We start from the raw sequence: 11,997 nt of genomic DNA, 5'->3' as shown, positions 1-11,997 counted from the left end.
TGTCACGTCGTGGGAATGAATCGGAGATAAAAAGCAGCTGTATAGAGCCCCACACGATGGATTGCAGAGGCTACCGAAGGAAAAGGAAAATCTAGTCAATTCGCCAAACTCAAAGCCGTCCAACTGGCCCTTAACATTGCAAAGAGAGAGAAATGGCCGAAACTTTATTTATACACTGATTCCTAGATGGTAGCCAATGCTCTGTGGGGATAGTTGAAGAGATGAAAAGAGGCGAACTGGCAGCACAGAGGAAAACCAATTTGAGCTGCTAAAGAGTGGAAAGACATCGCTACTCGATTAGAGAGATTACCTGTAAAAGTTCGCCATGTAGTCTTTGCTCAAAGACCAGGATGCACGGTAGTGAATATTGCAAAAAGATGGAATGACACAATGTGTACCACAGGGAGAACTAATTGTAGGATGAGACAGAAAGAAATATGTAAGTGTTAAAGGACTAAGTGAAATGAGAAGAAATGTGTAAGTGTTAAATGTTTGAGCAAGTTGGATGAAAGCTTTTACGTTGTATTTAGTGGGTATATATCCCAATCGTGTGTCAACGTTCATGATGTGGGATAAGGGGTGGAATGTCCCGGGTTAGTGTTGTGTCTGTTCCTCTCCCTGCCACACCTCTCTGTCTGCATGGAGCTGCTGCTGGTGCCGCTTCTCCCCCCGCCCGGGGGGGTGGGGCCCCGGCTGTGCTGCTTGGCTTACCCAGCTGCTGCTGCTGCTGCTGCTGCTGCTGCTGCTTGCTGCCCCAGCTTGCTGTTGCCCCGACTGCTGCTGCCCTGCTGCTGCTGCTTTCCCTCCCTCCTCCATCTCGAATATCTGTACCGGCTCCAGACGGAACCTCAACATCAGAGACTGCCTCTGGAGCCTGCCAAATAAGCTTTTTCGCCCTTCCCAGCAGCGACTGTCTCGCACTTTGGTGAAAACGTTTTTTGTCATCTGAGATTGTACTTTCCTGGTTCTGGGAATTGTTTTTCTTGTGTTTGTTAATAAATAGGTTTTTTCCACTTTTCCCCCTGAGTAAAATTCTTTCCGAGCCCAGCGAGGGGAGGAATTGTGAGGGGGGCTTATTCTCTGGGGGGCTCCTTTGGAGGTTTTCCCCCTCAGTTTTGTCCTAAACTTGGACATACTGTAAGTGTGATTTTACTCAGGTTGATACCTCTTTGTTTGTCAGCAGCTTTCTGATTCTTCTTTCTTCTTGCAACATCAGCTTTTTTTACCCACTAAGATGACCAATTTCAGAAGGTTTAGGCTGGTTCATTTACCATATGTCCATTTTCCTGTAAATATTATCCCACACTTGTGGTCAGCAGGGGTGTAGCCAGTGGTTCTAGTCAGTGCGTTTGGTCAGTTTGGTCGTCATTGGGGTGTGGTCAGTGGGTGTGGTCACTGGATGTGGTCAGTGAGTGAGGTCAGTAAATGTGGTCATTTTGGTAGTTGAGTGTGGTCAGTTGGGTGGTCAGGGGGTGTGGTCAGTGGTGTGGCCAGTGAAGTGGTCTGTGGGTGTATGGTCAGATGTTTTGTCAGCAGGGTTTGGTCAGTGGGTTCTGGCAGTGGATGTGGCCATTAGGCAGGGTCAATTTGGTGTGGATTAGGGGTATGGTCATTGGGGTTGTCTGTGGAGTGGGGTGAGTTGGGGTTTTCATTGGGATGATCAGTGGGGTGTGGAAATTATGGTGGTCATTGGGGGTTGCCATAGGGTGTAGTCAGAGGATGTATGGTCAGTTGGGTTGTCAGAGGGTGTGGTCAGTGGGGTGTGGGCATTTGTTACTTGGATATGGGTGTGGTCATTGGGTTGGTCAGTGGGGGTATGGTCAGTTGAGGGATCGTTGAGGTGTGGTCGGTGGCTGTGGTCAGTGGCAGTGGTCAGTGCTGAGAGCACTCAGGCCCTGCAGCAACACGAGGGGCAGGAGGGAAGCGGGGCAATGGCATGGGAGCAGCACTGGCAACACCAAGTGCTGCTGCTGCTGGGCACAGCTGTTGTGCCAGCACTGATCTGCCCCAGCTCTGCACACAGACATTGCTGCTGCAGTTCCAGAGAAGGGAACAAAAGGGGCATCGCTGGAGAAAACGTTGCTGGGAGAGAAATCCTTTAGTTTGTTTAAAGCCATCAAGAGCGCAGCCCTTCATTTACACATTTTGTGGCCTTAGGGAATATGGAGAGAAACAAAATGAAGAATGGAACATACAGTAGCATTTTTTTAATGGACAATATGATAAACCAAAACAAAGGAAAAAGTATCAAAGATGACTTTTAGTACAAGTGATTTGAAGAAATCGGCCAGCAGTTTAATGTCCCAGAAATCCTCCAGTCATCAGTATCCACTGAGCTCAACAGCTCCTGGTTCCTCAGGCTGTAGATGAGGGGGTTCAGGGCTGGAGGCACCACCAAGTACAGAACTGACAGGGCCAGATCCAGGGATAGGGAGGAGATGGAAGGGGGCTTTAGGTTGGCAAATGTGGCAGTAATGACGAAAAGGGAGACCACGGCCAGGTGAGGGAGGCAGGTGGAAAAGGCTTTGTGCCGTCCCTGCTCAGAGGGAATCCTCAGCACAGCCCTGAAGATCTGCACATAGGAGAAAACAATGAACACAAAGCAAGCAAAAACCAGGAAAGCACTAACCACAATGAGCCCAAGTTCCCTGTAGTAGTTGGATTTTGAGCAGGAGAGCTTGAGGATCTGTGGGATTTCACAAAAGAATTGTCCCAGGACATTTCCATGGCACAGGGGCAGGGAAAATGTATTGGCTGTTTGCAGCAGAGCATTGAGAAAGCCACTGGCCCAGGCAGCTGCTGCCATGTGGGCACAAGCTCTGATGCCCAGGAGGGTCCCGTAGTGCAGGGGTTTGCAGATGGACACGTAGCGGTTGTAGCACATGATGGTCAGGAGGGAATATTCTGCTGACATAAAGAGGAGAAATAAGAAATTTTGTGCAGCACATCCTGCATAGGAGATGTTCCTGGTGTCCCAGAGGGAACTGTGCATGGCTTTGGGCACAGTGGTGCAGATGCAGCCCAGGTCAGTGAGGGCCAGGCTGAGCAGGAAGAAGAACATGGGGGTGTGCAGGTGGTGGCCGCAGGCTACGGCGCTGATGATGAGGCCGTTGCCCAGGAGGGCAGCCAGGGAGATGCCCAGGAAGAGGCAGAAGTGCAGGAGCTGCAGCTGCCGTGTGTCTGCCAGTGGCAGCAGGAGGAAGTGGCTGATGGAGCTGCTGTTGGACATTTGCTGTCTTTGGGCATCATGGACTGTAGAAAGAAGGCATTGATAAATTGGAAAAACCTTGTGGAGTCAATCCTATGTTAATTTTGTATTAATTCACTTGTGGGGGTTCTTTGACCTTCAGGTGCTTTAAGGCACCAAACTCCGGAGCTCTTAGGCTTTTGCCCTGAGATTTTGGCTCCTACATCATTGGGTAATCTTTTATACAAGGAAAGCTACTAATAGTTAAAAAGGTTATTTATTGCAAAGCACATCTTATTACAAAACACATCAGTTTTAAAAGGCAATGGCAAAAAGCAGTGGCAAATCAGCTAGTAAAAGCAGTAGCAATAAGTTAGAATGGTTAGAAGCCCTGGCAAAAGCCAATGGCTTAGAGCCTGTGGCTAAAAGCAGACTATAATATATAGTCTTATATAGAATTTTTCCAACAAGCTAAGATGCAAACTCGGACTACTACACTTTAACTTATTAGAATTTTAGTTTCTTAGCACACTAGGTTATGTATAGAACTACGCATACACTCTATCTTGTTCTATTTGAAAAATGTAAGCAATATTCTTACTATAGTTCTAAAATGACTAAGTATTGTCTACAACTTTGGGCTTGGAGCCTCTACTGAAGATATCACTATGTTTTGACCTTCACTAGAATGCTCACTGCTGCTGTGGCATTTGAAACCTTTCCCTTACTAAAGGCATTAGAACTCACCCTAAAATTAATTCAATCCCTGCACTCTGATTTTTTTCTGAAGAATTCAGAGAGACCCCTGACTCACTGACTCAAACATTCACTCAAAATTGCTTCACTTTCACTGGGAAAATGTCACTAAAATTTTTAAAATTCAAGCTCACCTTAGCTTGAAAAGCAGCTATGAGGTTGGTTCTGAGTTATTTCCCATTTATCAGAGGTGCCAAAAATTCTCATAGTCAGCATTTCTTTAAGCATAGCTTTGGCGAGCCCAGAGAGAAAAACAGCTCCCTGTGCCCCAGTGTACTCAGACCTGCTGGTCCCACACTGGTGCACTTTGTTCATTACACCTCCCTCTATTTCAGGGGAATCACACTTAAAATGTGCTGGAAAAATAAAGAGGACTTTTGGAAGGCTCCAATTTAAAAGTCAGTCTCTTTAAACCCTTCTCTCTTTCCCTAGCACCTGAAGAGAGAGGGTATCCAGGGTTGGTCTTGCTCCCTGCTTCCTGGAATGTTTCCGACTGGGAGCTGTTTCTATCTCTCCAAGGCACTGTCCCTGCCAGTGCTGCCAGCGCCCATCCCAGCCCTGGGAGCTCAGCTCTGCCCTGCACACCCCTCCCAGCACAGGGCACTGCCCAGGGGCATCTCCCTGCCAGCAGGGCCTTAAGGGCAGCTCAGACAAACTGAGATGCTGCAAGCCAAGGTGCTGCTGCTGCTGTCTGTAGGCAGAGGAGGGTGAGGAGGAACTTTGTGAGGGAGATCTGAGCAGATCTGCTGGTCCTCAGTGGGACAGTGCAGGAGATCAGTGACACAGACACACCTGACAGCCCCTTTCCCTTCCCTTGAGGGGAAAGCTGAGAGCAGCCCTGGCCATGCAGCACCATCTCCACAGCAGGAGGAATCTGCCCTGATGGGGTGGCTCCTTCCACCTCCAACTTCTCCCCACAGTGCATGGGGAGCTGCCAGGCAGGCTGAGAGCTGCCCCTGGCAGGTGGCACATGCCCTGGGCTGGCCAAGAGCCCTGAGGGCTACAGGAGCTGCTCTGCAGGACAACCCTGGGCAGCCCTGGCTGCAGCCCCAGCTTCAGCCCCTGCAGCCGTCCCTGGCAGCAGAAGCCATCCTGCCCTGTCCCTCTGACGGTGCCCAGGGCAGCCACGCCTTGCAGCACATCCTCCTCCTCCTCCTGTGCCTCAGAGAAACTGGGAGAGTCCTCCTGACACATCCCCCAGGCTGTGGGCTGTGCTGGCTCCAGGAGATCCCTCCAGGAGCACAGGGGACATTGCCCTGCACCCACACACTCACCATGTCCAGGGCTGTGAAGATATTTTCCCAAGTGAAGTCCCAGCTCAATGTCTTCCCAGTCCTGATTGCCTTTAGCCTGTCTCTGCCTGGCTCCTGTGCCCTCAGTGCCTGCAGACAGTGCCCTGAGCCCTGCTGGGCTGGGAGAGGAGCTGCTCCTCAGCAGAAATGTCTTTTTCAGGCTTTTCCTGGTTGCCAGTATCTCCCTCTGTGCCAGGAGACACAACACAATGACTTTAATGACCTGCTCAGGAGTTTGTTCTTTTTTAAAATCAGATTCAGTCCATGAGAGAGTGTTTTTCAAAAAACTTTTAAAGATCTCAAAATCAAATTAATACGCCAAAGTTTCTTTAAGTTTTAATAGGTCCCACTGAGGGACAGGACTCAGAAAGTGCCCCAAAGTACCAGTTAGAGCCAAACACTAGAGGCACTGATGACAAGTGGAGACAAACCAGGGAAAAGTGTCTCTGATGCTGAGCAAACCTGGATGTGTTTCAGGAATGCAAAGGGCCAAGGGCTGAGCCCCAGCCCCTGCCAAGGCAGATCCTGTCCCTCCCTCATTGCTCAGGGCTCTTCCCGGGCCACTGGGCTCTGGGGATGTGCAATGCCAAGGGCAGGACCATGGGGCGGCCCCTGCCAGGCTGCTGAGCAGGGACAAGGAGGCAATGAGGCCCCAGCCCAGCAAGGCTCACTTGTCCCCTGCTGGCCTCAGGCCCAGGGCCAGCAGCCATGGCCCAAGTGCTGCAGCAGTTGGCTCTGGCAGGGCCTTTCAGCTGCTGCCCATCCCTGTGCCCTCTGCAGCCCAGGCTGTCCTACGGTGTCCATGCCCTGCGCCTCTGTCCCTGCAGGCTGTCATCATCCCCCGGCTGCCCCACCTCGCTGGCCCTTCCTTTGCTGACAGCTCTGCATCCTGCCTGCCTCTGCCTGGCCACACAAAGCCTTGGGCTGCTCCAGACTCCTTCTGGGTGATGTGTTGCACCACAGCTCCGTCCTGGGAGAGAAATTCCTTTCTCCTCCTGTCTGTTCTGGACCATCCCAGCTGCCCTTGGCATTAATTCGTTTTTTCTCTGGCTGTTTTCCACTATGTCAGAAGGATCTACCATCCCTTAAACCACCCTTCCATCTCTCTCAGGGCTCTCCTCTGCTCTCGTCAGTCACCAATTCACTTCAAAGGGGCACAAAGCTCCTTTGTCCCTATCTAGTGGTCAAGGATTTGATGCCTTGGACATCTGGACAAGGACAGTTCTTCTCTACAGGAAGGAAACCACAGAACCCCAGGGCTTTGAAGGCAGATCAGAGGAAGCCACCAGAGGCAAAGGCAAGCCAGACATGTCTGTCATTGGAGCTTTCGTCTGAAAGAAACCCTTGGATATATGTAGAGTTTAGGATTTGGAATTCCATTTCAGGCATGGGTGCCTGGACAAGAATGACAATTCTTCTCCACAGGAAAGAAAGGGCAGAGTCCCAGAGTTTCAAAGACTGATTAGAGGCAGTCCCAAGGAGGCCAAGGCCAGCCAGACCTGTTTGTCTTGGCAGCATTTGTCTAGGAGCAATCCTTGGATAGATGGAATTTGGGAGGCCAAATCCCAGTTTTGTCCCTGGGCATCTGGAAAAGAAGGAGAGTTCTCTTCCATAGGAAGAAAAGTATAGAGCCCCAGTGTTTCACAGGCAGATGAGAGCTGGCCCTCAGGAAGCCACGGGAATCTTGACATTCCTGGCAGCTTTTGTCTGGGAGCTATCTTTGTATACAAGGAATTTTAGAGGCAGATCCTCATTTGGCCATGTATGCCTGGACATGAAAGATGTTTCTTTCCCTGGGAGAAAAACACAGTCCCCCAGTGCTTTAAAGGCAGATGCAATGTCATCCCTACGAGACCATGGCCAGACAGAGCTGTCTGTCCTGGCAGGTTTCAGATGAGAACAATCCAAGGATATAATCAAATTTGGAGGTATCCCAATTTCAGCCACTAGGCACATGGAGGAGAAAGAAAATTCTTTCCCACAGGAAGGCAAGCACGGAACTTTAAGATTTCAGGGGCAGATGAGAAGCAACCCTCAACATGCCAAGGTCAGCTGGACCTGTTCTGGCCCCAGGAGGCCAAGTCAACCAGGTCTGTTCCATGTTCTTGGATCCTTGGAGCCCTGCAGCTTTACAATTACCCCTTGGTTCCATGAGGTCCCACAGTATCGCAGCAGATCTTTGTTTCCATGACACTCAGCAATATCACAATGTTCTCCTTGGCTCTGCAGTGGCACAATGGCCCCTTGCTTCCCTGAGGCCTTGCAGTGTCAAAATGGTTTCATGGGACTGCACAATGACACAAAGGCACCTTGGTTCCATGAGGTGTCAGAGTGTCACAATGGTCTCCATGGTTCCATAAGGTCCTGTGGTGTCACAATGGCCCCTTGGTTCCACAAGACCTGGCTGTGTCACACTGGCCCTTTACGTCCATGGGGACCACAGTGTCCATCAGACCTTGCAGAGTCACAGTGGTTGCTCTGGCTCTATGAGGCCCTGTGGTGTCTCAATGGTCCCTTGGTTTCATGCAGACTCAGAGTGCCAGAATGGTCTCCTTGCTTCCATGAGGCCCTGCCAAGCCTCTTGATTCAACGAGGCCTCAGAGTCACAGAATGGTCTCCAGGATTCCATGAGATCCCTCAGTGGCACAATGGTCTCATTGGTTCCATGAGGTGCTGCAGTTCCACAATGGCCCTTTGGTGTCACAACACCTTGAAGTTCATAATGGTATCAGCAGGTTCCCCTGTTCACAATGGCCTCCTTGGTTCCACAATGTTCCATAGTGTAACAATGGTATCCTTGGTTCCATGGTGACACAGTGTCACAATGGCCCCTTGGTTCCATGAGGCCCTGTGATGTCCCAATGGTCTCATTGGTTCCCTGACTTCTACAACGGCCCTTTGGTGTCACAGTGTGTAACAATGGTATCCTTGGTTCCACAGTCAGAATGTCCCCACAGTGTCACTACGATCCCCTTGATTCCATGAGGCCCTGCCGTGCTACAATGACCCCTTGCTCATACAAGGCCCTGCATTGTCACAATGGCCCCTTGGCTCCAATGGGTCCCAAAGTGCCATAATGGTCTCCATGGCTCCCTGAGGGCCCACAATATAACAGTGGACTTTTGGTTCCATGACCCTTTGTACTGCCAACATCAGTTTTCTTGGTTCTGCAGTGTCACAATGGACCCTTGGTTCCATGAGGTTCCTGGCCTCCCACAGCCACTCACAGCCTCCCACAGCCTTTCATGGCCCCTCACAGCCATCCATGGCTGCTCATTGCTCTTCACAGAGGACCCCTCACAGCCTCCTACAGCACCTCATGGCCCCTCACAGACCCCCATGGCCCCTCACAGCCCCTCATGGCTCCTCTCAAGAGAAGGGGTCAGGCCCCGCTTGTTCACCTTTTATTTTGGTCCCTTCACAGCAACGAGTAAAAAAGGCTGCAATGGAGCCTTTCCCCAGCGTTTTCCTGGGGGTTAACTGTGGGCTGAAGCTCTGTGCTGGCGCTGCCTGAGTGTGAACATCCCTGCAGCCCCAAGGCCTTTGCTGTCCTCCGTGTCCATTCCCTGTCCCCACTCCTGCCCAAGGCCTTTGCTTTCCCCGTGTCCATTTCCTGTCCCCAGTCCTGCCCAAGGCCTTTGCTGTCCCCGTGTCCATTCCCTGTCCCCAGTCCTGTCCAAGGCCTTTGCTGTCCCCGTGTCCATTCCCTGTCCCCAGTCCCGCCCAAGGCCTTTGCTGTCCCCGTGTCCATTCCCTGTCCCCAGTCCTGCCCAAGGCCTTTGCTGTCCCCGTGTCCATTCCCTGTCCCCAGTCCTGTCCAAGGCCTTTGCTTTCCCCGTGTCCATTTCCTGTCCCCAGTCCTGCCCAAGGCCTTTGCTGTCCCCGTGTCCATTCCCTGTCCCCAGTCCCGTCCGGCTCTGGCAGCAGCAGGAGCCGCAGCTCAGTGGGTGCCGGCCCGGCCCAGCCGGGGCTCCTGGGCAGGAGCAGCAGCAGCACCGGCCCCTTCCCACCTGCTCCTGCCTCGCTTCCAAGGGCTTTTTCCAGGTGAATTCTGGAGCAGAGCAACAATCACACACACACAGCCCTGATTCCTCAGGCCCGCCGGTGCTGCCCTGACCCAACCTTCAGAGAGAGAAAGGGTCGGGTTCCAGCGCTGCTTTCAGCTCTGTTTTACTCACCCTGAGGTGACAGCAGGAGGCTTTTCTTGCCTCTTTGTTGCCTTTGCCTTGGTAATTGTAGATCTTGGCTGCTCAAATTCTTCTGCTTGCCACTTGAATTTTATCTGTAAAACTGGAATTATCTTTTTCAATCAGTGCTACCCAGAGTGCTTTTGTGACAGGGAGCTGAGGCTATATGTTGCAGGCATCATGAGTAGCAGATTTGAAATGTTCACAAGTCCCTGAGCACAAAGTCAAGGAGAAATAAAGACTCACAGGCCACTTTTGCAGTGCTCAAACACAGCCCTGTTGCTGGTGCTGCTGAAATAGAATCACAGAAATTGCCTCTGGAGTGTCAAATAAAATGAAAAAATCCACCAGGAGAAAGAGAAACCAGAATTCTCGACTGATTTCATTGTTCCTGCTGAGCAGCAGCAGAGAATGGAGATGCCCAGAGGTATTTCCAGCTGCTGCTGGTCCCAGTGGAAGCCCAGCCTGCTGCCCAGCCCCAGCAGAATCATGAGCCCAGCCCGGGCAGCTCCCGCAGTGTCCCCAGAACCCTGGTCCCTGGGCCTCCTGCTGTCCCACCTGGGCATGGGGAAGCACCTGTTCAGGAGGGACCAGGAGATCATCTGGGGATGGATCTTGTTCCCACGAGGGCTCTCTCAAGGTGAATCCTCATCTCTGGGCACAGGAGAAATACCAGTGCTGGGAGACTGCAGCGGGCTCGTGAGCATCCTGCTCTGGCAGCTGCTGAGGAGGTGGCACATGTCCTGCTCTCCTGCTCTCCTCCAAACAGAGAATCCATGGGGAAGTTTAGACACAACCCTGGGCACACCCAGCATGGCCTGGGCACAGGAATGGGGGGGGCAACTTCTCCAACTGATGATTTCTGGTTTCTCTCTTCAGAGTGCCAAGATGCTATTAAGAGGCGTTTGTCCATGCAACCCTTGGACAGGCCATTCTTAGAAGACCTTTTCTGGGATCCCTGGCTGCAGGGTGTTCATTTGCCCTAGAAGATGGGAGAGATCCTGTGCACATTTGGATCCGGGGGCCTGGCATGTAACAGCTGCACACATCTCTTGGCAATCACTGGCAAAGCAAACCAGACTGGTTTTGTCACTGCCTGTTATTCTGAGCAGTGATCATCAGAAGGGAACACACAGTTCATGGGCTGGAGCTGAGCTGGAGACCTGGTGTGGCAAGCACTGGTGGCCACCATCCCCCTGGGTTTGCTTGTCTGGTTCATTGATGGCTGGGGCCCTGGGCAGAACACTGACAGCCTGGTCTGGCCCCCAGGGAAGGAGAAGGAGCCCCTGGAGAAGCTGTAGCAGGTGGGGCTGCTGCTGGAGACACCAAGGACAGCCTCAATGATGACAATCTCTTCCTCAACCTGGCCAGCTGAAGATAATGGACTTTGATTCTGGCACCTTCTTCACAGACAAGCTCCACACTGAATTTGCGGGTGAGTCCACAGCCAGGTGGATGCTCCTAGATCTGGGCATGGCACAGTTTGGCTGGGCACCAAAGGTTCCCCCCTTTGCTGGGGCAGATGCCATGAATCCTTCAGTGGGCTGCCAAGGTGCTTTTTGGCTCTGGGCAGCTGCTGAGGGGCTGGATGTGCCATGGCTGGCTGCAGGCTGGGCACATGTGCTGCCCTCCTGCTCTGCTGCCCAAGGCAGCAATGATGGGCAGCTTTGGATAGCTTTGGGCAGCTTTGGGCAGCTCTGGGCATGGCCAGCATGGCCTGGGCACCACGGGAACTGGGACAAGGGGGACAGCAGCCTTCAGCTGATGGGTGGGTTCTGGTTTCTCTCCTTGCAGCCGAGCTCTGTGGATGCTGAGTCTGCTCTGGGCTCTGCCAGGGCTCTGCTGGGCTCAGCCCTGGCCCGCTCTGCCCTCACATTGCTCTGACAGCTTTGCATCAGATGAGCCTGTTCCATGCACACCACCTGAGCTTTCTGCTTTTGCAGGTGAGGGAGACGCTCCTGCAGGCCAAGAGATTGCAGTTAGGGACACACATCTAGTTGACAAGAACCCAAACTCCCCACAGTTCCAGCTGAACGCCTGGATTTCCACAGGATGTTTCGTTTGTCCCAGTCTTCATTCCTTTTTGTCCAGAATTGTGCAATTGCACTTTCTTGTCCCTCTAGAAATGCCACAAGTGGACAAAACCTGTCAAGAGAGCCATGTTCTTAAGGCAGTGCAGTCTGGAGCTGATGGATGGAGAATTGCCCTTCTGCATTTCCAAACCAAACAAAAAGCCATAAGTGAGACTTTGTCTAAGAAAGCCGTGACAATTTCAAAGAGAATGTGCAGCTCATTCACAGGGTGAGAAGGAAGGGTCTTCTAAAGGATTTGAGCTGTGACAGGATTTAGATTGCAAGTCCTGTTTGGAGCTGGCAGGGCACAAAGGAATTTGTTCTTGCTTCACACGAGTTTCACCACAATTTAAAATAACAGTATTGGAAACAACCCCTAAAATCTATTTAAAAAGATTACTGAGGCCAGTAAGATGCATCAATGCCATCTACTCATTTACAAAGTAAATAATGGAGTTTCCTGTTTCAAAAGATCAGTTACCTCTTAATTCAAAGTTACTGAA

This window comes from Oenanthe melanoleuca, unplaced genomic scaffold, assembly GCF_029582105.1.
Source record: "Oenanthe melanoleuca isolate GR-GAL-2019-014 unplaced genomic scaffold, OMel1.0 S086, whole genome shotgun sequence".
In the NCBI taxonomy this organism is placed as follows: Eukaryota; Metazoa; Chordata; class Aves; order Passeriformes; family Muscicapidae; genus Oenanthe; species Oenanthe melanoleuca.
This window is presented reverse-complemented; position numbering follows the sequence as displayed.